The 27,183-nt window shown below is 38.8% G+C and overlaps 1 long non-coding RNA gene across 1 annotated transcript; it reads right to left on the reverse strand.

The window, feature by feature from the left end:
- Positions 1 to 2,703: 2,703 nt before the first annotated feature.
- LOC105883836 (uncharacterized) lies at positions 2,704 to 27,183 on the reverse strand. Its single transcript, XR_012915299.1, has 4 exons — positions 27,130 to 27,183; positions 9,335 to 9,415; positions 7,772 to 7,880; positions 2,704 to 2,978 (listed from the first exon to the last, which is right to left on the reverse strand). It is a non-coding gene; the product is annotated as an uncharacterized LOC105883836 (long non-coding RNA).

A 27,183-nucleotide genomic window follows, 5' to 3' on the forward strand; every position in this document is an offset into this window, starting at 1 on the left:
TCACAGAGATCGTCCGCCCAAATCATTCTCTAAGTACGAGGTGGTGTTATTTATGATACCCAGCCTGTGGCATGGTGGTGTAATCAAAAGAATTTTCCTGCAGAGCAAAGAGCAGAATGAACTTTTTATTCACTTTGTGCAAAAAAGCCAAAATTAACATCTTTTCGCTTTTGCATTCGGTATAGAATATTTAATTCAGCCCTGGGTTGGGAGTTTTTAGGATTTAAAAAAAAAAATCATTTGTTGAACTAAGGGCTTCACTGCTCCCGTGCAGTCCATCATTTCCTGGTATTAGGTACAGCTTTTCATTTAATTAATTTTAATACAGTAATTTATTTTTATATTTTCCTCTAATCTTGTCAAGCCAATGTGGATTTTGCTTTTAATAAAGTACAGGGTAAGCTACTTAAAGTGGACTAATTGGGCAAAGCCTGACTTGTCCATCTGATCAGAACGGACATTTGAAAGGAGGAGGGGCCGGCGGGGGACAGACAGCAGACCCCACGCTCATCCCCCACCGGGCAGAGGCACAAAGTGGATGGAACTTGCCACACACACAAAGGGTAGAGTTGGAGCCTGCGGAGGACCCCAAGAGAGTTCAGAAAATCGATTTCCTTTATGGCTTAAGCAGCAGCCCTAGCTATTGTAAAAAAGACAAAAAAAAAAAAAAAAAAATTCCGAGTTTGTGAAAGTGGATTGCGATTCATTATTCAGTCCTACATGCAATTATTCCTATGGGTCTCTGCCTTGGGGAGACTGCTCATTTGTGCAATCATGTGCACACTTTTATTTGGGGAGGTTCTTGGCTCTAGACCTTTATTTCCTATCCTATAGGCCAACTACAGTCCTGTTTCCAAAGAATCCTGCCTTCCGTTTTAGTTTAGCATCCGTCTTGACTGTACAATCATGGGCCAAGTACATGCCAGACACTGGGGTTTAAAGAATCAAAGGCAGTCAGTCCTTGCCCGCCAGGAGGTTGCATTCTCTTGCAGTGAGAGCCCAGAGAAATCCTCTAACCCTCGTTGAGCTGGGCCCAGACTCCTGACTCTGGAAACCATGGAGGTTCCCCTCCAATTTGATTCATGCTCAGACTTTTGGGACATGGCGGTGAAGGGCACCGATTCTGAAATGGACAGCTTGAGTTCGAATTCTGAACCCGCCATTGACTTAGGACCACGTAGTTTTCCCACCTATAAAATGGGCGTATAACAGCATCAGCCTCATAGTCTTCTTAGAGGATTATGTGAGTTAGTCTATAAAGGGGTTTAGTCTGATTCCTATGTCGTAAGCACTATGTGTTAGCTGATATTGATTATTTGTCAGACGCTCCTGCCTGCAAGTGACAGGAACCCAACTCAAGGTGGCTTAGGCAATAGGGGTTCGTGGCCTCGCTTGATGTACAAGTGCAAAGGCAAAACTGGATGCAGGTGTGTGAATTATTTCTTCAGCTGTTTCCATCCTCCTTCTCTGTGTTGGCATCCCTTTCCGGCAAACTCTCTTCCTGTGCCACTCCCCCGCCATGGTGGCCATGGGCTTCCAGCTTCCAGCATTATCTCCAATGGAAAAGAGAGATTGTCCTTTCCCATAGTCCTGACAACTCCCAGGACCACGTTTCAGTGGACAGGCTTGAGACACATGGCGTCCCTGGTCCTCAAGGCTGACCTGAATCACAATGGCTTTTCTTAACATAGTCTTCTGTAAAACCCAACTGCGCACACTATATCTGCCCCTCCCTCTTATTCCTGTTCTTTTTGAGGCAGCTTAGCCTAAAGGCCATGCCTTGACCGGGTTGCTGTTGTTTTAGGGATATAGCCACCAACTCACCCCGCTCCCCACGCGGCTGTTAATGGTCCCATCATGCACCCACAGCCGTTTTCTCCTGAGCCTGCCATTGCAGTGAGTCTCTTACCTGGTCAGCCAGCTCCCCTGCAATCATCAAGTGTCCCACGAAAATTCTGGGTTTCCTGCCACTCCTTATGGGACCCCACCCCTAGCACGCCCACCCCATTTTCCCCAGCTTTGCCTGTTACCTCCCTGGGGAGGATTCTCCCTGTTATCCTTCCTCATCTGCCCAATAGCGGGCTACACCCCCGGCCCTGATGCTTCAGGTATGTCATGCAACTCTGATTTTAACAAAGGATGCTTCCTCCCAGGAGACGCGTCCAATTCTACCCACGTGTGCACCGTGCTGCTTGCTACAATCCCAGAGAAAATTAGAGGAGGCGCATGCAGGTTAAGAGAACACAGGGAAGTGAAGAGAACACAGCACTGGGGCTACTGGCATGGGGGTGTCAGAGATGATAATGCCACACTTGGAACAAGCCTGGAGAAAATGGAGCAGCTCGGGAAACAGGCTTGAGGTCATGGGAAAGCTAAGCCAATGTGGGCCGTTTAGGTGACACCCCTGCCTTCTGCCCCATTAGCTGCTCATTTAACTTGGAGGGCTGAAGGGGCTGGGGGTTCCATCGGCAACATCAGCCTAATGGATGATTCAGCAAAAGGCTCTGAGAACTTGCCATGTCTCTCAAGTCACCCAGTGGGCAGACTGTGTTTGCAGCTGGCCGGGATGCTCAGAGCTTTGTTATACTTTTAGGGTGCAAGGGATAATAGTGAAACCCACAAAAAACAGGTGGGTGTGCATCGTCATCAAATGGAAGACATGTTCTGCTTTTAATATCTCAGCGTCCTCTTCTCTGAGTTCATAACCGGTGAAGGTTTATTGACGCCCATGAGGCTTCCTGTGTTTGCTGCATGACATACTTAGCTCCGAAATGAGCGTTTGTGCCCACAGCGCAACTCCAAGGAGAGCTGGGCAGGCGTAGGATGCCGTCAGCATCCGTTCCTCCGTGGCTTCCCCTCTGCGTAGACAAAAGGGCCATCCCTTTTCTGCCCAAGTGTACACAGGCATGGAAACGTGGATTGAGAAGCAATCCATCGAAGCAATGGATTGCAATGCTCTAGATGTCTGTTCAGATAAACTGGGACAAAAAACAAGTATGTTTACAAGCAGTTAAGGAAATGTCAAGCAAAAAAAAAAAAAAATATATATATATATATTTACTTGTCAGTGTAATAGACAACCTGTGAAACAGGAGAGTAACACAGTGCAAGATTTGCAACATTCCATGGGTTAGAACCACATGTCTGAAGGTCGGCAGATTGTGACTAAGTTAGATAAATCATGATGGCTACAGTCTGTTAAAAAATAGTCATATTTTTTATAGTCAACATAGGTAACGGCCTGAGAAAGGGTAAAATGTTTTACAAGCTATCTCTTTAAAAATCCCCTCACCATTTTTGGGAATTAAAACCTGCATCCCTGCCCAAGGCCAGTAATCAGAGGGCGAGGGGGGTGCTCTTTGTTTTCTTTGTACTGCAGGAGATGGCTCAATGGAGTTGTGTGGGTGGGGGTCAGGCAATCATTGTCACCAGAGGTGACATGTCACCAGAGGTGCTATAGTGAAACAGCCTAGCCTGAAGCTGAAAACTCCTTTTATAAGCTCTGTATTTCTGCTTATAGATAAGACGTTGATACTTAGATAAGAGTCTGCCTCCTCCTCATTTGCTAAACTCCTCTTTCCTTTTCCTCAAACCACTTGTCCTCGTTCTTCATTTGGCTGTGGGCCAAGTACCGAAATTTTGGTGGTAATATCGTATTTTATCCTCTTGTTTAGCATTCTTCTGGTTGCTAAATTTGCAGAACACTTACGCAGGCGGAGGGTGGGGGGCCTTTAACCTATAGTGGGAAAGAGTTCTACATCAGATGCTGCTGTTGGCACACAATTTGTGAAATGCCTTCTAGGTGGTCTATACTACCTGTAAGATACTTCTTCGTGCAATAAGTGAGTGCCTGATGTATGCCAGGCAATGTTTTGATGATGTATGATGCAGGCCAGGTCCCAGGGATTCAGAGGTGAATAAGAAAGAGTGAGGGAGGGGGCAAGGAATATATAAAAAACAAGTAGACAAATAAGAAAATAATAGATAGCAATAAGAACTATGAAAATAGGATGAGTGATGGTAAGTAATCAGTGACCCTTTCGTATTGTGTTAATAGGGAAAACCCTTTGAGGTCTTTGAAGTCCAAATGACCAGAAGGAGTCACCATGTGACAGGAAGCAAAGAATATTCCAGACAAAAGGCACAGTTAGTGCAAAGATCATGGAGAGGAGTGAGCATCCATTCATTCATGGGTCCGTTGTACAAATGGACCCTGCGTTAGGCATGAAGATGCAACAGTGAACAAAACAAAGATCTCTGCTTCATGGCATCTATATTCTAGAGGTGGAGTTGGACAATAAACAATGAGCATAATAAAAAAGTTATATGGCACGCTAGAAATTGATAACTAGTACAAAAATAGTGCATGATAGTAGGGGATGAGAAAGCAAGGGACAGAGAGGGTGGAAGTGCCAGGGACAGAATCCGTAGTAAGGAGGGGAATGGAAACCACCTTACCACATGGAAAAGAAGTTTTGAACAAATGATGAGCAGGTAGACAAGAATTCACATAGGAGAATTGAGAAGCAGGTAAGGAACAGCCACTGCAAAAGTCCCTCTGGCAGGATCAAGCCAACCATGTTTCAGGAACAGGAAGGAGACCAGGGTGGCTGGAACAGAGGGAACAAGGAGAAGCTTAGAAAGTTACTGGGGGAATCAGATTATGTAGGTCTTTGTAGCCAAAGTAAGAACTTTGATGTTACTTGGAGTGAAACTCAGAGCAAATTTTAAGCACAGGAATGGCATGATGTGGTTCACATGCCAAGGGACCACTCTGGCAGGAAGAACAGTCAGGGGGCTGCTGCGTGGATCCAAGCATGGGATACTGGTGGCATGGACAGATTTATGGAGGTGGTAAAGGTAATGGGACATGGTCCAATTCTGAATATATTTTGCAGGTCAAGCCAATATTTTGTGTTGAATATGGCATGCACAAGAAAGTAGGTGCTAAGCAAGTAGGTGAATGATGTGGCCATTGATTAAGAAGTCTGAGAGCGGAACAGCTTTGGTGATGGAGGGGTCAGGTGGTCTTGGAGTTCAGTTTGGGCCATGTTGATGTTGCAGTGTCATTAGGTATTCAAGTGGAGGTGCTAATAGGTCATTGGATATAAGAGTCTCAAGTTCAAGAGAGGGATCTGTTATTTCACACCATACGGAATAGGTGAGAGGGAAATGACAAAGCCAAGGGCTGAGCCCTGGGGCACGCCAGCATTCAGAGCTTGGGGAGAAGAAGAAGACCCATAAGGCCTCTGAGAAAGAGAAACCCATGGAGTAAAAGGAAAATCAAGAAAGCGTGATGGCCCAGAGACCAAATAGAGAAATGTAGCACTGATCAACCCCATCAAATGCTGCTGATGGGTTACATAACATGAGGACCACAGAATGACCGTGGCATTTAGCAGCATATCTTTGAGCAATCTTGGTGGGGCAGCAAGAGAAGAAATGGGAATGGAGTTAGCTTAGAAGAGAATAGGAAGAAGGGAGTCAGAGACAGCAAGTATAACCAACTCTTTAAGGAGATTAGCTGGGTCAGGTTGCAAAGATATAGGGCAGCAGTGAGTAGAGCCAGAATGGTCATGAGAAGGGTGTTTAGGGGGGTTGTTGTGTGTGTTTTTTTTTAATATGGGAGAAATAACAGCGCGTCGTATGTTTGTCTGCAGATGAGACGATCAGTAGAGAGGAAAAGTTGCCGACATGGAAGACAGAAGGGAGTATGGCTTGAGTGATGTAGGAATTCTCATAGACTTGTGAAGGGGTGGCCTTGCATAAGAACAGGGGAAATTCAGCTGTGCTAACAGGCACATTGGCAAAGATGTGTGTGCAGAGGTTGGTAAGCAACTGCATGGGGTAATGCAGACCTGTTAATTTCTCTCCTTGTTTGTCCCATTTTTCTCAGTAGGAAGCAAGCAAGCAGAGTAGGGTGGGGTAGGGAGGGAGGCATTGGGGGTTAGAGGAGAGTGGAGGGGTGGCAGCAGCCGAGTGTGTTGATGAAACTAACACTCAAATCTCTTGATTATTAAGCATCTACCAAAAATTAACATTTCGCATCCATGCATTTGCCCCTCTTAGTTTTTGCATAGCTTTCAGCTTTGCTCCAGTATCTTGGTCTGCAAATTTCCCTCTCTTTCTGGAGCTTGCTTTATGGATTTGACTCTAAAACTTTTCACAGAGAACGCAAATAGGAGTCGATCGTTCTGCAGGTATTTCTTGAGCAAAAATGGTGATCCTGGCGCTGTGAACTTATTTGGGGCATTTTGAAAAATATTTTGCAAGAATATGAAGGTTAAAAAGTTAAATGTAAACTTACTGAAAAGTCTGGAATCAGAAATAAATGTTCCTTGGGCTTCAACGTTGATATCAACGCTAGGGTTTCTCATCTGTGGAGATCTTTTTTTTTTGCTTAGCATTTTCTGGTAAAGCTCCTTTGTCCTCTTGTGAAGATGCTGATCACAGCATCATTATAATAGAAAAAGATCACAAGCATTCTACATATCCAAAAATCTTGGAGTCATAAAATAAATTATCCATGTGATGGAAAATACACAACTATATAAAAATTCTCATATTGAAGACTATTTAGTGACATGGGGAGGTGGTGTTCATGGTTTAAGTGAAGAATATACTAGAATAAAATGTTTACTATAATTTCAATTTTTAGGTGACTGTGCTTTTTTATTTATAACCTGGGATATAATATATCATAACATTTTTGACAGAACAGTGATTTTCTCAGTGTAGGATGACTATGGATGATTTGTTTTATTTCTCTATGAACATTTTTTTAAAGTTTTTCTATAATGAACATGTGTTCTTTTTATGAGGAAACTAAAATTAAATTTACTAAGGCATCATGATTTTTCTCATGTCTAGAGAGAATTGGTAATTGAAAAAAAAATCCCAATGTTTTTCTCTCTCAATAGAGGGACTTGGATTCCCCACACACGGGCAGCATCAAACAGACAAATTATTAAGACCTGTGCGTAGTAGGGCGCCTAGAGCCACTTTGGAGGGAAAAAAGAATACTGGATTTAAATTTATGTAAAAATAATATGCAAAAAAAAGAGCTGATAGGGTTTTGGGGGCAAAACGTAAAGCCATATACCTATACAAGGCCCCAGATCTTGCAAAACGACAAATGCCTCTCTCATTCCCTTCTCTGCAGAATTTGTTAAACATTCATTTAACAAACAGTTGAGGGTCTGTTATCTATTTGACAGACACTTATATAGCACTTACTATATGCCAGCACTGTTTCTAAGTGCTTGTATATGACTCATTTTAATTCTTCTAGCATCTTCATCATGTAGAAAGTATCTCTGTTTTATCAAAGAGAAACTGAGGCACAGGGAGGTTATGCAGTTTACCCGAGGCCCCACAGCTGAGATTCAAACCCTGCAGTCAGCCTCCAGAGTTAGATTCCCAACCCTTATGTATTGCCAGGCACTGCCCTGGGCTCTTGGTTTCACCTGTTACTAAACATCAAGATGTACCAAGTCCCTGTCCTCAGGAACACACAGTCTTGTAGGAAGACAGATGATACAGTCCAGGAATAACACAAAATAAATGGGTGATTACAAAAAAATTATAAAATCTAATAAACCTAGGAAGGAAAATGTAGAGTGTATATGTGCACACAAAACAAATTTGCATTTTAGTAGATTATAGGATACCTCCCTTGGCTCATGCCTCTTTCCCATTGCGGCTATTACACAGAATTAAAGTGTAGCCTATTGGAAGCTGTGCAAGAGAAGAGCAAAAAGGAAAATCTCACCACTTCTAATGCTTGTTGCACGTCAAAGCCAATGAATGGTACCTTCCCTGCTTTCGGTGTAGGGGCAATGTGAGTTAGCTCATGTATGGGCATAGGAGCTAACCTCTCCCTTGAAAAAGAATCAAGAAGAAAACATATCTGAGCAGAAGTGCATGTCCGTATTTATTGGTCACTCTGAAGTACACTGCCAATGTCTCCCACCGGTATATACCCTCGTCGGTTCTTAATGCCCCCTTTTCATTGGGAAAGGATGAAATCACAGCATAAAAAATAATCGAACTTTGACTTTTTGATTAATTTTTGTTAGTACAAAATTTATGAATTTTGATACCATAGTCCAGAGTATTTTTTTTATTCTTTTAGCAGAAAAAGGAAAGAGGTCTGTAAATTGGGGGGGGTCAGGCCTTGCTTGCGTGTGGAACAATGCAAAAAATCCTAAATGCTAAAAAATGCTAAAAAACAATGCTAAAAAATCCAATTCTCTTTTTATTTTATTTATTTATTTATTTTTTTGTTTCTATTGTGTATGATTATTTGATTTGGACACACTGATGTAACATGTGTGAAATTTTTTCTTTAAAAAAATCTCCTTTGAGGTGTATTAAATTTCAGTTTCTAGAATAAAGTTCTCTGGACTGCTCTGTTCACAAGGCTCTAGAAAAATCACGTCTAGAATGCCTCATCATCCCCCACTGGAGGGATGCCAAGCTGACATCTTAGATCCAGGCAGAATTCAATCCTGGTACGACAGGGCATCAAACCGGAGAAGCCATGCTGACCAGATCCCACTTTTGGAGGAACTAAGAGCTACTTCGGGAACTACCATTGTTTGGGCAGCATCCCAAGGTGGCAGCCGGGCCATTTCGGAGCCTCAGAAGACCGTATGTGCTAGTAGGAGTGTCTCTCGTCTCAGCCCGCTATCTTAGCACATGTGCAAATGTATTCTTTCTTCATCACAGTGGAGGGGAAACTTCATAGAGCATGTACCAGTCTTTAAGCAAACGCTCTTAACCGCCTCCCTGATCCAACACTCCTATGGGTCTCGTACAATGAGGCCCAGTCTCTCAGTCCCGGCCAACTGGACAACTGACCCATGAAGGGTAGGAGTTTGCACCAAATTTGCCTTCCACTAGACTCCTTTCCCGGGAATCTGGAACTGGGGGCAAGAGAAAGTTCATTCCACCATGAGAAAAGAACTGTTACCCATAACATTCGGGAGTTGTTGGGGACCATCTTCTGCCTGCATTATATGACAGACAAAGCTGTCTCTCCAGGGAGAAGACATTGAAGTCATGGAATCGATCAGCCACGAGAGGTGGCCAGAGTGCCCGTGGGTTCCAGGGTACCTTTGCATTCCCAATCTAGTGCTTTCGAAAACCCAACAGATTTCTTGCTCAAGAATCCATGGGACACCGCTGTATTCTCACCATGCATTTTCCTTTATTTTTCTTTTTATTTGTTTGATTGGTTGGGTTTGCTTTAAACCGAGCTTGAGTGCTGTTACTTGGAACTGATGAATCTTAACTAATATAGTGGCTTTAATAATTCAATGAGAATACTCACCCTATATCATGCCCAAATGCCTGGTTATAGATACACACGTGGGGTCACCTGTTGTCATATCAAAGTAGCGAAGAGATCAAGCTGGAAAAATAGAGAGAAGAAAAATGTAAAGAAGTTTTAGTTTGTGAAAAAGTAGCAGTCATTTCCTAGAAATAGCTCTGACCCAAACCCAGCCAGAGCAGATTCAACCGGAGGGATATAAACAGAAATCACACCCTGACTGCTATAATTAACTAAACTAGATGTTAAAGGAAATTCTTCTTTGTGAAAAGCAAAGAGTCTCTAGAATGGTTCGGTCTTCCTAAGCGCTTAGAAAAACAGTTATCAAATTTGTGGTTTGCAGGCTGAAATCTTTTTCAACCCAAGCTGATTAATGTAAAAATAAAACTTAAGAAATCCTTTTTATCAATGCTGAAATGATGCTCACGCAGAGGTTGTGAGGGTTAAACAGTATTAGATGTTTCCCGTAGACCCGAGATGTCTTAGATAATCATCAAGTTCAGGACAACCTTTGTCATTATGTTTTTGTCTTAAAAGTCTTGTATGTTAATAGCCCCTTTATCCATATTTTATCTTCCTACTTTGTGCCTGATTGTACTATTCATATGTAGGAATGTGTGTCCCTGATAACTTTAAGAGGATTAATATAAAGGAAATGGGCTTTATTAGTTTGGATTTGTTTTATTAGCATTCTACAGTTTGATTTGAATGAGAAAGTCGTGAGTCTTGTTTGCCAAGCAGAGGTAAAAACAACATAAAATGAAATAAACTGAGCCTCTATGTATTATTGATAGAACACAAAGACATTTTCCACAGCATTACTTAAGTACAAAGGTCCTTGTATGAGACAATAGAGGAGAACAAAGACACTTTTAATTTATTTCTCCAGACTGCTTTTAGTTCCTTTGCAGATATCTTTAGTTAAGTGAAGGGCATAATCTTTCTTTAAAGGGAATTTAGAGAGGAAGATACCAAAATATACCAGACTACTATATTGAAATATTTACCATTTGTTGATTTGGGACATAGAGTGAATGACAGATTTCAGCATAATATTTGCAAAGGGAAAAAGAGAATTTTCCATGAGCATCTAGAATGTTGTTTTGCTTGGGTTTATGCAAAAAAATACGTCTGAGAAAAATGAAAATTAATCTTGGAGAGGGGGAGAATTCCTCTGAGAATATAACCATATAATGTCAACAGAACTTTTCAAGTGATTATCAGTGAAGAAATAAGATTGTTGATGGATTTTTTTTTTTTTCAATCTAATTTTTGCAAGATGAGTGGAGCTCTTTTGCAGAATGGCTAAGTGACAAAATGGGTGTGGTCCTGGATAAGTCTTTAAAATATATATGCGCCGTGTGCATGTTTGCATATGTTTCTCTTCCACCCTTATCTTCTCCCTGCCACCCCCATGGTTTGATAAATTCAGTAACTGGTTATAGATTTGGAGATGTTCCCTGTAAAAGTAATTTTGAGTAAAGGCATATGATTAGCTAAAATCATTGGCAAGCCAAAGAACAATAAGTGGGGAAAAAAAGCAATTGGAAGTTTTCACATTTTTTTCTTATTTCCTTTTTTTCCTTCCTTTCTTCCTTTGTTTCTTCTTCCTTTTTTTTTTTTTTTAGTTTAGAGTTCGAGAGTCCTAGAAAATGGAATAAGGCACTTATTCATGAGTTGAATGGAAAATGTAATAACAGAGATGGTCAATCAATATAAAAGCTATTCTACTTGTTTAGTGAGAGAAGCTCTCCCATATAAGAGAAATATTTTTGGGGTTGAGGAGTGAAAATAATGCCCAAAGTGTCTTAAAAGTAAGTTTATTTGATGGAAAAATTGTGGATAATATGAGGCCCAGAAATATACATTCTAGAAAGACAGGACTAGCCACTCTGGACATAAAAATATACCTATTTATTCATAATGTGTTAGCAGTCCTGTGGAACGATGAAAGAGCATTCATTTGTAATCAAACAACCCTGGGTTTGATTACTGATGCTGCCATTCAACGTCTGGGTGACGGTGGACAGATGGGTCTCAATTTCCTCTTCTGCATAATAGATATTAAAATATTATTTATGAATTAAAAATGCAATTTACCTAGTACCCTGCCTAGTACATAAGTACTCTCTGAAAGGAAACTGTCACTGCTTCTAAACTATATGTCATAGGAGTCTTTTTATCTGTGCCAGAACTGCAGCTTTTATCACTGTGTCCCTCTCAACAATGTCCTGGCTTCATTCTGGGCAGAATGTGGAATTAAATTTCACATTTCAGACGATTTCAATGAATCAGATCATCTTTTTTTTTTTCTTTTTTAAACCAGTTTAGCCTCAGTTGGTGCCTTCTTCTATATTCTCTTTTTTTCTACTTTATCCAAATATAATTGACAAATAAAATTGTGCACATTTAAAATGTACAAAGTGATGATTTCATATATGTGTATTTTGTGACGTGATTATCACAAGCACGTTAATTAACAAATCCATCACCTTACACAATTACCTTTTTTTTCCTATTTTGGTAAGGAGGCTTAAGATCTGCACTCTTAGCAAATTTCAAATATATAGTATAGTATTTTTAATTTGCAGCAGATCATCTTTTGTCACCTCGTAATCTCAATTTACCTATCACACCTTCCTCCCTCTGCTACAATGATTATAAACCCAAAACACTGGGACAAACTGTTAAAATGAGCTTGAGAATATTTATGGATTGTTGGCCTAGCCTAATCTCCAAGCACAAGAACAATTTCTATAGATTAACTCTTCCTGGTATACCTGTGAGGAGGGATAGGCAGAAATCTATCATATTTAATGTTAAAATTCTTGTTTAAATGGTTTTTAAACCTTCTAAAATAGTACTAATTTATTTACAAAGTATTTCCAATGTTCAAAAGGTATACTCATATACATACTACTGTCTTTATCAAGTCATAACACTTTGCCATATTTAATCTAATTTTGGTGAGAAATAAAACATAGATTTTTTAAAGCCTAATCCCAGCTTTCTGCAGAGTGACCACTACTTTAAATTTTATGTTTATCATTGCCAAGCAGATATTTTATACCATTATCACATATATAAGTGCACATAAATTTATTTTCTATTTGTACAAATTTATGGGGTATATGTGCAATTCTGTTACATGCATAGATTGTGTAGTGATCAAGTTAGGAATTTTAGGGTATCCGACACTCAAAGAACACACATTGTACCTATTAACTAATTTCTCATCACCCATATCTTTCGCCTTTCTGAGTTTCCATTTCTTATTCCACTCTATGACTACATGTATACACATTTTTTAGCACTTTTATTTAGCATCATGTGATATTTGACGTTCTGTGCCTGGTTTGTTTCACATTGGATAATGGCCTCAACTGGGCACAGTGGCTCACGCCTGTAATCCCAGCACTCTGGAAGGCCAAGGCGGGAGGATGGCTCAAGGTCAGGGGTTTGAAACCAGCCTGAGCAAGAGCGAGACCCTGTCTCTACTAAAAATAGAAAGAAATTAATTGGCCAACTAAAAATATAGAGAAAAAATTAGCCAGGCATGGTGGTGTATGCCTGTAGTCCCAGCTACTCAGGAGGCTGAGGCAGAAGGATTGCTCAGGAGATGGAGGTTGCTGTGAGTGAGGCTGATGCCACCGAACTCTAGCCCGGGCAACAGAGGGAGACTCTGTCTCAAAAAAAAAAGAAAAAAGAAAAAGATAATGGCTTCTATTTCCATCTATGTTGCTGCAAAAGACATGATTTCATCCTCTTTATGGCTAAATAGTATTTTGTTGTGTAAACATACCACATTTTCTTTATCTATTCCAATGTTGATGGACACTTAGGTTGACTCCATATTTTTGCTATTGTGAATAGTGCTACAATAAACATGCAAGCACAGGTATCTTCTTGATATATTGATTTCCTTTTTGAGGAGTAGATACCAAGTAGTGGGATTGCTGGATTAAATGGTAGTTCTTGGCCGGGCGTGGTGGCTCACGCCTGTAATCCTGGCTCTCTGGGAGGCCGAGACGGGCGGATTGCTCAAGGTCAGGAGTTCGAAACCAGCCTGAGCAAGAGCGAGACCTCGTCTCTACTATAAATAGAAAGAAATTAATTGGCCAACTAATATATATAGAAAAAATTAGCCGGGCATGGTGGCGCATGCCTGTAGTCTCAGCTACTCAGGAGGCTGAGGCAGGAGGATCGCTTGAGCCCAGGAGTGTGAGGTTGCTGTGAGCTAGGCTGACGCCACGGCACTCACTCTAGCCTGGGCAACAAGTGAGACTCTGTCTCAAAAAAAAAAAAAATGGTAGTTCTATTTTTCATTATTTGAGAAATTTCTACACTGTTTTCCATAGAGGTTGTGCTAATTTACATTCCCACCAAAAGTGCATAAGAGGTCCCTTTTCTCCACATTTTTGCTGGTGTTTGTTATGTTTTATCTTTTTTAATGATAGCTCTTCTGACTGGGGTAAGATGATATCTCATTGTGGATTTAAATTGCATTTCTCTGAGGATTGCTGATGTTGAGCATTTTTTCATGCACCTCTTGAACATTTGCATGTCTTGTTTTGAGAAGTGTCTATTCATGTGCTTTGCTCACTTTTCAATGGGATTATTTTTTGTTATTTTTGTTGAGTTGTTTGTGTTCCTTGTACATTCTAGATATCAGCATCCTCTCAGATAAATAGTTTACAAATATTTTCTCCCATTCTACAAGTTGTCTCTTGACTCTGTTCATTATTTCTTTTGCTGTGCAGAAACTTTTTGGATTAATTAAGTCCCATTTGTCTATTTTTGGTTTTATTGCCTGTGCTTTTGAGGTCTCAGTGATAATTTTTTTTTTTTCACCTAGACCAATGTCCAGAAAAGTTTTCTCTAGGTTTTATTACAGTGCTTTTATAGTTTGGGGGCTGATGTTTAAATCTTTAATCCATCTTGAGTTGCTTTTTATATATGGTGAGAAACAGGGATCCAGTTTCATTTTTCTGCATATGGCTATCCAATTTTCCCAGCAGTATCTATTGAGAAGGGTGTACTTTCCCCAATGTAGTGTTCTTGTCTTTGTTAAAGATCAGCTGGCTGTAAATATGTGCATTTATTTCTGCATTCTCTATTCTGTTCCATTGTACCATGTGTCTATTTTTACATGAGTGCCATGCTGTTTTGATTACCATAGTGTAGTAATATAATTTGAAGTCAGGTAATGTGAAGCCTTCAGCTTTGTTCTTTTGGCTTAGAATTGTTTTGATTATTTGAGCTAATTTTTGGTTCCACATGAATTTTAGAATTTTTTTTCTAATTCTGTGAAAAATGACATTGATATTTTGAGAGGGTTCAATCTGCATTACATCTATAGATTTAATCTGCATTAAATCTAGAGACTGCTTTGGGGAATGTGGTCATTTTATCAATATTAACTATTCTGGTCCATGAGTGTGGGATGTTTTTCCATTTGTTTACATCATCTACAGTTTCTTTCATCAGTGTTTTGTAGTTTTCCTTGTAGAGATCATTCACCTCCTTAATTAAATTTATTCCTAGATATTTTACTTTTTTGTAGCTATTATAAATGTAATTGCTTTCTTGATTTCTTCCTCCACTAGATAAGTATTGGTATATAGAAACAAACTGATTTTTGCATCTTGATTTTGTGTCCTGCAACTTTACTGAATTCATTCATCAAATCTATGAGTTTTTGGTGGAGTCTAAAGGTTTTTCTAGATAGAAGATCATACCATCAGCAAACAGTGATAATTTGACTCCTTTTTTCCCAATTTAAATATATTTTATTTCTTTCTGTTGCCTAATAGCTCTGGCTAGGACTTCCAGTACTACGTCGAATAGGAGTGGTGAAAGTAAGCATCTATGTCTTGTTCTGGTTCTTAGAGGAAATGCTTCCAACTTTCCCCCATTTAGTATGATGTTTAGCTGTGAGTTTTTCATATATGACCTTTATTATTTTGAGGTGTGTTCCTTCTATGTCCAGTTTCTTGAGGGTTTTTATCATTAAGGGATAGTGAATTTTATCAAATGCTTGTTCTGCATCTATTGAGATGATCATGGTTTTTGTCCTTGATTTTGTTTATGTGATATATATCATATTACTTACTGATTTGCATATGTTGAACATCTTTGCATCCCTGATATATAAAAGCTACTTGATCATGGTATATGTTCTTTTTGATGTGCTGTTGGATTTGGTTTGCTAGTATCTTATTGTGGATTTTTGTGACTATCTTTGTCAGGGATATTGTTCTATATTTTTCTTTGTGTCATTGTCTGGTTTTGGTATCAGGGTGACACTGGCCTTGTAGAATGAATTAGGGAGAATTCTCTCCTCCTCTGTTTTTCAGAACAGTTGCAGAAGGATTGCTATTAGTTCCACTTTATGTGCTTGGTAGAATTCAACTATGAATCCATATGGTTCTTGGCTTTTCAAATTATTGGAAGACTTTTTATTACTGATTCAATCTTGCTGCTTGTTAATGATCTGTTCAGTTTTTCTATTTCTTCCTGGTTCAACCTTGAAAGGTTATATGTTTCTAGGTATTTATCCATTTTCTCACAAATGAAGGTTTCTTCATTTGTGAGCATAGAGTTGTTCATGATAGTCTGATGATCTTTTGTATTTTGGTGGTATCAATTGTAATGCATCCTTTTTCATTTCTGATTTTATTTATTTGGTTCCTCCTCTTCTTGGTTAGTCTAGCTAGCAGTTTATCAATTTTGTTTATCTTTTCAAAGAAACAACTTTGCATTTTGTTGATCCATTGCACTGTTTTTTTAGTCTCCGTTTCAATTAATTTTGTTCTGATTTTTATTTCTTCTCCTATGCTAATTTTGGGTTTGGTTTGTTCTTGCTTTTCTAATTCCTTGAGATGCATCATTAGATTGTTAATTCATAATCTTTCTACTTTTTCGATGTTGGCATTTAATGCTATAAACTTCATTCATAGCACTGATCTTGCTGTCTCACAGGTTTGGGTATGTTGTGTTTTCATTTTCATTAGTTTCAATTTTTTTTTTTTATTTTCATCTTGATTTCTTCATTGATCCAATGATTGTTCAGAGCATGTCATTTAATTTTCACATAGTTGTATAGTTTCCAAAGTTCCTCTTGGCATTGATTTCTAGTTTTAATCCACTGAGGTCTAAGAAGATGCGTGATATGATTTTGATTTTTTAAAATTTGTTGAGACTTGTTTTGTGGCCTAACATATGGTCTGTCTTAGAGAATGTTCCATGTGCTGATGAAAAAAAAAAAAACTGTGTATTTTGTAGTTATTGGTCAGAATCTTCAGTAAATGCCTGTTAGGTCCATTTGGTCTAAAGTCTAATTTGAGTTCAATGTTTCTTTGTTGATTTTCTGTGTGGGCGATGTGTCTAATGTTGTGAGTGGGGTGTTGAAGTCCCCCACTATTGTATATTTAGAATTGTTATGGCCTCTTGCTGAATTGATCTCTTTATCATTATATAATGAATATTTTTGTCTTTTTTTTAATGGTTTTGACCTAAAGTCTGTTTTATCTGATATAAGTATAGCTACTCCTGCTTGCTTTTGATTTTCATTCGCATAGAATTTCTTTTCCCATCCCTTTACTTTCCATCTATAGGTATAAAATGAGATTGTTGTAAGCAACACATAGGTGGGTCATTTTTTTTTTAATCCATTCAGCCAATCTATATCTTTTAAGTAGAGTATTTAATCCATTTATATTCAGGGTTAATATTGATAGTGAGGTTTTGTTCCTGGTCATATTGTTAATTATTTTCTAGCTGTTTTATATATTCTTTGTTTCCTCCTTTTTCTCTGTTTGCCATTGTGGTTTCATGGAATTCTGTAGTGATACCATTTGATTTTTTTTTTCCTTCCTCCATTGTGTGATTTCTTTTCCAATGAGTTTTATACTTTTGTGTGTTTTTATGATGATGAATGTCATCCTTTCATTTCCAAATTTCAGACTCCCTTGGGCATTTCATGTAGGGCTGGTGATAAATTCCCTCAGCATTAACTTGTATGGGAAAGACTTTATTTCTCCTTCATTTGTGAAGGTTATTCTTGTTTGATTTAGAATTCCTGGCTGATGATTTTTTTCTTTCAAAACTCTGAATATGTCATCCCATTCTCTTCTGGCCTGTATGGTTTCTGCTGAGAAGTCTACTTTTAGCATAATGGGGTTTTTATTTCCAGTTAACTATATGTATTTCTCTTGCTGGTTTTAGAATTCACTCTTTCACTTTGCCTTTAGACAGTTTGATTATAATGTGCCATGGCAAAGTCCTATTTGCAATGTATTTGCCTGAGGATTGCTGAGCCTCCTATGTCTGGATATCTAAATCTCTTGCTAGAATTTTAGAAGTTTTCATCTATTATTTTGTTAGGTAGGTTTTCTAAACCTTCTGATTTCTCTTCACCCTCAGGAATACTGATAATAATATAATATAATAATTCATAAATTCAGTTGCTTTATATAGTTCCAAACATCTCAAAGGCTTTGTTCATTCTTATTTGTGCTTTTCTTCTTTATTTTTATCTTACTGGACCATTTCTTTTTCAAAAGACTTATCTTTAAGTTTTGAAATTCTTTTCTTATGCTTGGTCTAATCTGTTGTTGAAGCTTTTGAATGTGTTTTGTATTTCCATTAGGGAATTTTTCAGTTCCAGAATTTCTGGGGTTTGTTTTGTTTTATTTTTAAGATATCTATCTCCTTGGAAAATTTCTCATCCACATTCTGTTTTGATTTTCTGAGTTCTTCATATTGGTTTTCAGATTTTTCTTGCATCTCATTTGGCTTCCTTAAACTAAATATTTTGAGTTCTTTGTTTGGGATTCTGAGAATTTGTTGTTGTTAAGATCTATGGTGTTCCTTTGGAGGTGTCATACTACCTTGATTTTTCATGTTTCCTGTGCCTTTACATTGATTTCTGTGCATCTAGTGTAACAGTCACTTATTCTTGGTTTTAAATTTACTTTTTTTGTGTGGATGAAGATGTAACGGTGATGTTGGTTGGATAGGACCCTTTGGCTTTGCTCCTAGGTGCATATGGTAGTGAAGTCTCTGTATGATTTTTTTTGGCTATAAACAGTATTGGTGGTATCTGTGCATTCCTTGGTGTGTTACAATGTAGTTATTGGTGGAGGTTATGGTGAAGCTGTACTAGGGATAGAATGCCAAGTGGGCCTGTCTTCAGGTTTCAGTGGTAGCAGTGGTGGGCTAAGAGTATCTGCCCTTGTGCTCTGGGGCACCTGGCTTTTTCGGGTGCTAGTTGTAGTAGTAGTAGTGCACTGGGCAGGTGAGTGGGCTCTTGAGCTCCTTGGGTGCCAGTGTGGCATGAGCAAGGGCAGGAGCAGTGATGGCAAAATGCTTTTCTGTGTCCCAGCTGCTGTGCGCTTATGGTGACAGTGCTTGCAATGAGCCACATGGGCCAGCCTCCAGGACAGTAGGTGGCACTTGCAGGTGGGAACCAGCCGAGGTGATGGTAGTAGGGTGTTTATGCCCAACCTTAATCACCTGGGAGGAGTACTCAGGTGCCCCAGGTGGTAGATTGGGTTGTGGAACCCAACTCTGTCTCAGGCCAGGCAGAACCACACTGGGCAAGCTTGCACTCGGGCCCCCAGTAGTGAGAGCCTGCACCAGCCATGACAGGTTGGGGGAGGACAATCTTCCTGGCCCTGGCGAAATGTTTGGGTGAGAGGTCACTACTGCTGCACTGAGGTCCTGCCACAGGGTGGGTGGAGTCAGTCCCAGTGGCCACAGCCTTGGCCAGCAGGTGGGGTACTTGCATCCCTCTTGCTCCCCAGTCCCAATGGAGCTTACTTCCCCATCCTTGCTGTCCCAGCTGACCTGGCTGTGGCTTCAGATCCCCTGAGAGTTTGTGCCTAGCCCACAACTCAGCCCCAGGCCATTGCAGTCTCCACTTAGTTCAGGACCAAGCCTCCACAAAAACCCTCATCCTGCTCAAGTTCTGGGGGTGGTGGGGGTGATGCCCAGTTCCAGCACCAGCGGCTGCAGCCCCCACCATGCTCATTTCTCAGTCCTGGTTGCAGGACCCCACCCCAATTACACCCTAGTTCTGCCAGCAGCAGTCTGAGTTTCCCCAAGAGGCAGCCTAGGACTGCCACTGCTGGTTCCTAGGGCCACACACAGTCTGTTAAGAGCCAGGAACAAGAATGATCAGAATGACATCTTGCGATAGCTGCTTGTGTTTCAGGAAGGGCCTGGACCCCAGGAGATGTCCCCTTCCTGGAGCACTTCCTTCTCAGTCTCCCAGCTGCTTCCTAAATTAGATTCAGGGTTTGGGAGGGTAAAGGCGCTCTCCCCATGGCCTGGGTTGTATGATTCCCCAGTGGGAAAGTGGACTGGAAAATGTCATTCACTGTCTCCCATACATACTGGGGAGTCACTCCCAGCCATGTAGGCTGCCTGTTTTCCTTTTCTTTCCCAGTTTTTGGAGTTTTCTGTCACTTATCTGTTGAACTCCTATGTTCCCTCATGGATAATGTATGCAAAATGTGATTGTCTGCACACTATTTTGGTTCTTCTAAGTGGATTGAGGCGTGCTGGAAATGCTTCCAGTTAGCCATCTTGAAAAAGAAATCTCAGTGTACATAAATTTAACATATGATTCTTTTTAAGTATTTAAGTTTTACAGAAGTAGTATTTTACTCTACGTAACATCCTACAAATTGTTATTTTTGTTCAAAATTTTTGAGATTTGTCATATTGATACACGCAATGCCATTCATTTTCACAATTGCATATCCTATTGCACGGATATAGTGCAATTCACTGACCCATTCTTTTATAAATTGGACATTTAATTTATGCCAGTTTTTTTACTGTACTCATGATAACATGTCCATATGTCCTTGTTCCCCTGCATAAGAGTTTCTCTAATATATATTTCTAGAAGAAGAATTACTGAGATGAAGGGGAAGCAGAACCAGAACTTTAACTTTGCTAGATGTTCCAAAGTTGCTCTCCAGTATGGTGGTGACAATTTATACCCCACCAGTGATATATGGACATTTCTAATTCTCCCTCTCCACCCTAATACTGAATATTGTCTGATTTCTTAATTTTTTGAAAATCTGGTAGGCATAAATTGGATTTTAATTTGCATTATCCTGATTACCAGTGAGATTAGCCCTTTTCAATATGCTTATTGGCCATGCACATTTTCTGTCTTAGGAGAACTGCATGTTCCTATCTGTGCTCTATTTTCTATGTACTTTGTTTCACGTTGATTTGAGGAATTCTTTGTATTTTCTGAATGATCATCTTTTTTTTTATATGTGTTACAGAAATCTTTTCTGGCCAGTCTATATTTTCACACTGTTTATGGAGTCTTTTATTTTTTAAAATTGGGCTTTTTGCTCTTCACATTTGATTTTTATAATTCTTCTCTACTCTGGGGTCATAAAAATCATTATATATATATATGTACTTGATCCAACTGGCATTTGTGATGTGAAGTAAGGGTTTAATCTTCATTATTTTACTTAAAAGTAACCATCTGTTGCAGGGTAGTTTGAGAAATCCACCTTTCCCCTCATGTCAATAAAGATATCCTCTCCTTTTTTCCATTGTTTTATGCCTTAGCCCTATATGAAAGCCATATTTACTAAAGCCTTATTATTATAGCGTTGTAATCATTCTAGATACCCTGTAGATTATGTTCCTTCCCACCCCACCTCTGATATTGTCTTCAAGATTGCTTAGATATTCATGGTATTTTGTTCACCCAAATAAGGTACAGGTTCATATTGTTAAATTCCATGAATAGCTATTTGGATTTTGCTTGAATTCCAATGATCTCATAATCTGGGAGAACTGACAACTTTAAGTCATTGAGACTCTGAATCCATATTCTTATGTAGCTCTCCTTTTTCCAGCTCTTTTATTATGTCCTTCAACAATAGTATTAGTTGGGATTACTTGAATTGTATAAAACAGAAGCTGTAAAAAGATAATTTGTTATCTCTTTCACATAAATGAAGTCTGGAGGTAGGTGATTCAGGGCTACAGGGACAGCTCTACTGTCACCAGAAATCCAGGCTCCTTCTCACTTTGTGCTCCACTACTATAGCACGTTTTTGTCTTCAAAGTCAGCTAACTTTTCATGATGGCTCCTGGAGCTCCAACATCTCTTATCATTCACTCAAAAAGGAGAGAGGGCATGCTTTCAGTCTGAGTGTCATCCTTTAAGAACCCTTTCCAGATGGCCCACCTAATAACTTAACTTACATCTTACTAACCAGAACACAGTCTCATAGCCCTAATTAGGTACGAGGGAAGCTGGAAAAGGTGGTGTTTCAGCTAGACCCAGTGCTGCCCCCCAAAATACAGGGGCCTTTGTTACTAAGTAAAAAAAGTACAAAAAGATATTTATACTCTATCACATAATGCTCCCACACATATTTTATGAGATTTGTATGAGATTATTTCTTCTTATTTTTGCTGTCATTACAATTTTGTCCACTGATAGTTCCTAATTAATATGGCTCATTTATATATATATGGCTTATTTCTCATATAGAAATACTTTCTCATTTTGGGATAATAATCTTTGATCTAGCCATATCGGAGAATGGTTATTTGCCCTAACAATTTGCCCATGGTTAGTATTAATATGTAGACAATTGTTATGGGCTGAATTGTACCTCCCCCAAATCTGTGTATTAAAGTCCTAACCCACAGTAGCTCGGAATGTGACTGTATTTGGAGATAGGATATCCAAAAAAGGTAATTAAGTTAAAATCAAGCCATTAGGTTAGCTCTAATCCAGCATGAGAGCTGTCCTTATATAAGAAGAGGAGATTAGACCACAGACGCACACATACACAAAACCACATGAAGACACAGAGAAAAGACAGCTACGTACAAGCTAAGAAGAGGAGCCTTAGAAGAACCAATCCAGGATGCCAGCCCTACTGATTCTTTGATCTCAGACTCCTAGCTTCCAGAACTATTAGAAAATACATTTCTGTTGTTTAAACCACCTTGCTTGTGGTACTTTGTTACAGCAGCCCTAGCAAAGTAGTACAAAACTCACACTTGCAAATAAGGGGAGTTCTGTCTCTGACTTTCCAATTCTATAGTTCTCTTTCTGTTTCTAATCTTATAACAATGGTTAGAATCCACAGTTACTTCACTAAGAAATCTAAAGTTTCACCAGTAGCCATAATGTTTGCTCCAGGTTTTCATAAATATAAAACTTAGCTAAATGACGTCTGTTAGGTGATTTTATCATAGGTATTGCATTTTAGTGAATGCTCACCATGTATCCGTGGAATTGATCATTTGGGTTTTATTCTTTAATCTCTTCTCTGCTTTATTATATCAATAGATTCTTTTGACCTTTGCATTCCAGGGCTGAGACCTATGTTCTCATGATAGAGATATAAATATAAATTTAAATTTTCAGAATTTTATGTAGAATTTTTGCCTTTTGCCCATAAGACAAATTTGTTTAAAATATTATTTTCTTACTCTTCTTAAAATTCTACCAATGTCACTAAAGGATTACGAGGTTTTCTACACTTTGAAATACTTTGTATAAATTATGGGTTAACTATAAATTAAAATTTTTATAAAACTTGTCTATTACAAGCCAGTTATTTTTCTTGAACACTTATTTTACGTATTTTAAATCTTTCTACATTTTAAAAATGGAGTTTTATTGCTATACATTTACCTGCAAGTACTGCTTTAGCTACATGTCACAAGTTTTAGTAGAGAGTACCTTAAATTTTTTCTTTGGTATTTTCTCCTTTATCCACTCAGTTATTTATGACTTCACTTATTTTATAAGTACATGAGTTACTAAGGGTTTTTCCTTGTCCTATGTTTCTAATTTAATGTCATCATATCAAATAATGGCGTCTATATAATATCAATCCTTTGAAATTAACAATTTTGAAATCTGAAATTGAATGAGGATTAATTTCCTGGTTTTGATCGTTGTGCTGTGGTTATATCAATGTTAGCACATATAAAAATATATGAGAATTATCCACATACGATTTATGTAACTTTTTGTGTAATGGAAATTTTTTTCAAAATGAAAGCTTAAAACAAAACAAAAAAATTAAAAATAGACTGTTTTCTTGACTGACTCCAAGTATGACTTAAGAAGAGATGAACTGGAGAGATGAACTTTTGTCCCAGCATGGAAGTTTAGAGGTAGTGTCCGTGCAGTGGTCTGGAGCACTTCTCTAGATTCAGACTGCCAAGCTTTAGACCTTTCTAGATGTGGCCTTATGGTAGCTGTTTAATGTCAGTAAGCTGCAGTTTCTCTACCAGTAAAATGGAGATTACAGTGATACTTACTTCATAGTTATGAGGATCTAATGACTTATGTATATAGTGCCTTGAGCTTGTTAAGCAATCATAATATTTGCTATTATTATACTCACAATAACTAAACTGGAAGAAAGGAAAAACAGAAGAACTAACTTAGCCAATGCTACCCAGTTCTGGGACCCAGTTTTTGCAGTGATCTTTCTACTGTTATGCACTAGGCATTATGAAAATTATTGCATATTTAGTTTAAGTAAAATTAAAAGTGAAAATATAGATCATAAGAGACCATATATATTTATTTGTATTATTTATCATTATATTTATCACATATATATTTTTGATTATATATGATCACATATGATCAAAATATGGATCATAATAGATCATAATCTTATTATTTGCATTATGCAAATGCTAACGATAAACTTTTTTCATTATTGCTAAACTGCCGCTCAGATTGCTGTTTGCTTATGCTCAATTTTAGCAAATGGTCAGAAGAATTTCTTTTCCTTAATTCGTAGTTTCGATAATCTAGCATCATCATCCATCAAATTGTTCTGTTCAGGTGGTTTGTTATATAGAAAGACGCTTTAAACAGACAAGTTTGTTTTCATCCAGTGTACCTCTCATTCTTTCTGCAAGTCACCTTTCATTTTAAATACTCTCTCATTTTACTTGATCCCTTGCCAAAAAGGTCAATGTCACAAGCATAAGACATTTCTTTTTTTAAAATTGTTTGGCTTTATTGCATAGGAACTAATCCCTTTATTCTCATCTCCAGTATGAATTATCTCCCAAAATACAAAATGCATTGGGTGCTCTATCATAATGCAAATTAGGATCCTACAGCCTGGGAATTTACTTTGTGTTTATTATCGTATTGTTTTACATTTGGTCGTGGTAGGCTATAATTAGTGAAGCAAGAGGCAGAGAGCAGCAATATTGAACTAAATGAGCGAATGAATGAAAACCATACTTCATGCCTCTCAAGACTTGTGCCCTGCTATCTCTCTGATACTCACGCGTGTCAAGAAACCTGCAAGAAATCAACAAGTGCAGTAACTGATCTCCCGGGAATGTTCATTTATTGACAGTGAACTTGTGCCAGGCCCTGATGTGACTGTTGGACACAACCCCGTGAGCAGAACTGACTCATAAATACTCCCTCCTCTCCAGTTTCATACGTATTTGACACAGTGCCTTTAGGTTAAGGGACTAGAGCTCGGAAGATAAACCACAACGAGTGGAAAAATCATCACTTCTTTGGGTCCCACAGTTTGATTAACCAGTCATACTACCTTAAAGAGATAATCTTTTTTAAAAAAAGAAATCGGCCGGGCGCGGTGGCTCACGCCTGTCATCCTAGCACTCTGGGAGGCCGAGGCGGGAGGATCGCTCAAGGTCAGGAGTTCAAAACCAGCCTGAGCAAGAGCGAGACCCTGTCTCTACTAGAAATAGAAAGAAACTCATTGGCCAACTAATATATATAGAAAAAATTAGCCGGGCATGGTGGCGCATGCCTGTAGTCCCAGCTACTGCTTGGGAGGCTGAGGCAGGAGGATCACTTGAGCCCAGGAGTCTGAGGTTGCTGTGAGCGAGGCTAATGCCATGGCACTCACTCTAGCCTGGGCAACAAAGTGAGACTCTGTCTCAAAAAAATAAAAAATAAAAAAATAAAATAGGCCGGGCGCGGTGGCTCACGCCTGTAATCCTAGCACTCTGGGAGGCCGAGGCGGGTGGATTGCTCAAGGTCAGGAGTTCGAGACCAGCCTGAGCAAGAGCGAGACCCCGTCTCTACTATAAATAGAAAGAAATTAATTGGCCAACTAAAATATGTATATACAAAAAATTAGCCGGGCGTGGTGGCACATGCCTGTGGTCCCAGCTACTCGGGAGGCTGAGGCAGGAGGATCGCTTGAGCCCAGGAGTTTGAGGTTGCTGTGAGCGAGGCTGATGCCACGGCACTCACTCTAGCCTGGGCAGCAAAGTGAGACTCTGTCTCAAAAAAAATAAAAAATAAAAAAAAGAAATAAAAAAGAAATCGATTTGATGTATTCTAAAAGAGAATGGTGCTTTTTCTCCTTCCCCGTTGGAATATTATCTTCATCTTCAAGTTTCACATATTCATTGATGCTTTCAATCCCACATTTAACAAAAACATTTGAGCGCCTACTATCTGCAAACACAGTGCTAACTAAGTACGGTCAATGCAACAGTGCACAAAACAGATGCGGCACGGTCCCTGTGCTCATGGAATTTATAATCTAATTTTTTAAAGGGTTTCAGAGTCTGCATTCAGAGAGACCTCCTAGAGCTATGTTGTCCAGTATAGACACAGGTGACTATTTAGATTTAAACCAATAAAATAAAATTTTCAGTCGCACGAGCATTTTTCCATGATTTCTACCATAGTGGACCTTGCAGATTTTGAACGTTTCCATCATCACGAAGGCTTCATAAAGGCTTGGCTGAAGACTAAAGCGAGTCATCAGATGAGAGACTTTCAGTGCTATTCTATGGCAGATGAAGGAGCTCCAGGAAATTTCCAAAAAGGAAGGATTTGGCCGTGAACATCTCCAACAGAGAGAAGTTCAATAATTGTGTGAAATCACTTGATGCCGACTTGGCCAAATTTCCGTGGTAATTTTGATCTTCACAAAATGTCAGTTATTTCGCGCAAACGCACACACACAAATATTTGTGATGCATAATTTCAGCTACTCTGAACAATTTGCCAGCATTTCCTGTATTTCACCTTAGAATTTTGTAAAATTTCGACATGTTTCGGGGCCACATCCAAAATAAATTTTAGGTTATTTTTTGTTGTTGTTTCTTTCAAAAAACCATAAGCTCTCATGAACTTGTCATCTTCCATTCATTTCTCAAAACTGATATGCCAACTCCATTAACTCTCCTATCAAACAAATATGAGGCCCAAATGTAACTACATGTTAATAAAAATCAGAATTGTCCATTTGTGTTTAAATTTAATAACAGTTGGAATGTTGCGTATGTTATTGGGAAGAAGTAGATGATTGGGAAGTAAAATAAACTCTAAAATGAATCAGCAGTAGGAGTCAAAATAAAAAATCCTAAAAACACAATAAATTTCCCAAACTTCAATAATATGAGATTTCATTTGGACCGATTTGGTCATTATAGGTAACAAGTAATAAATGTGACTATTTTCCCAAAATTTTCTGGTATTTTCATCATCTAAAAATACTTTATACACATAAGGGCCCCCCCACTTAGTTATAGCTGGGCTCTGACCAGCTATAACTATGGTCACTCAACAGAAACTTTAGCAAACATGTTTTTGCCCTAAGCGATCTAAATTTAGGGTGTTCTATCAAATTAAAAACCAGTTCTCTCTTTTACCCAATTCTAAAACAAAAGCAAAATGAGCAAACCTATCGCTCATCTAAGTCATGAAAAATTGATTCTAGGTTGTGTGAGATTTAAAAGTAAACTTAAAGATGTACCTGATGTAGAAGGAGAAATACAAATTTAACTCAAGTTTCCCAATTCCTGATTCT

The sequence above is a fragment of the Microcebus murinus genome, chromosome 28, assembly GCF_040939455.1.
Source record: "Microcebus murinus isolate Inina chromosome 28, M.murinus_Inina_mat1.0, whole genome shotgun sequence".
Lineage (NCBI taxonomy): Eukaryota > Metazoa > Chordata > Mammalia > Primates > Cheirogaleidae > Microcebus > Microcebus murinus.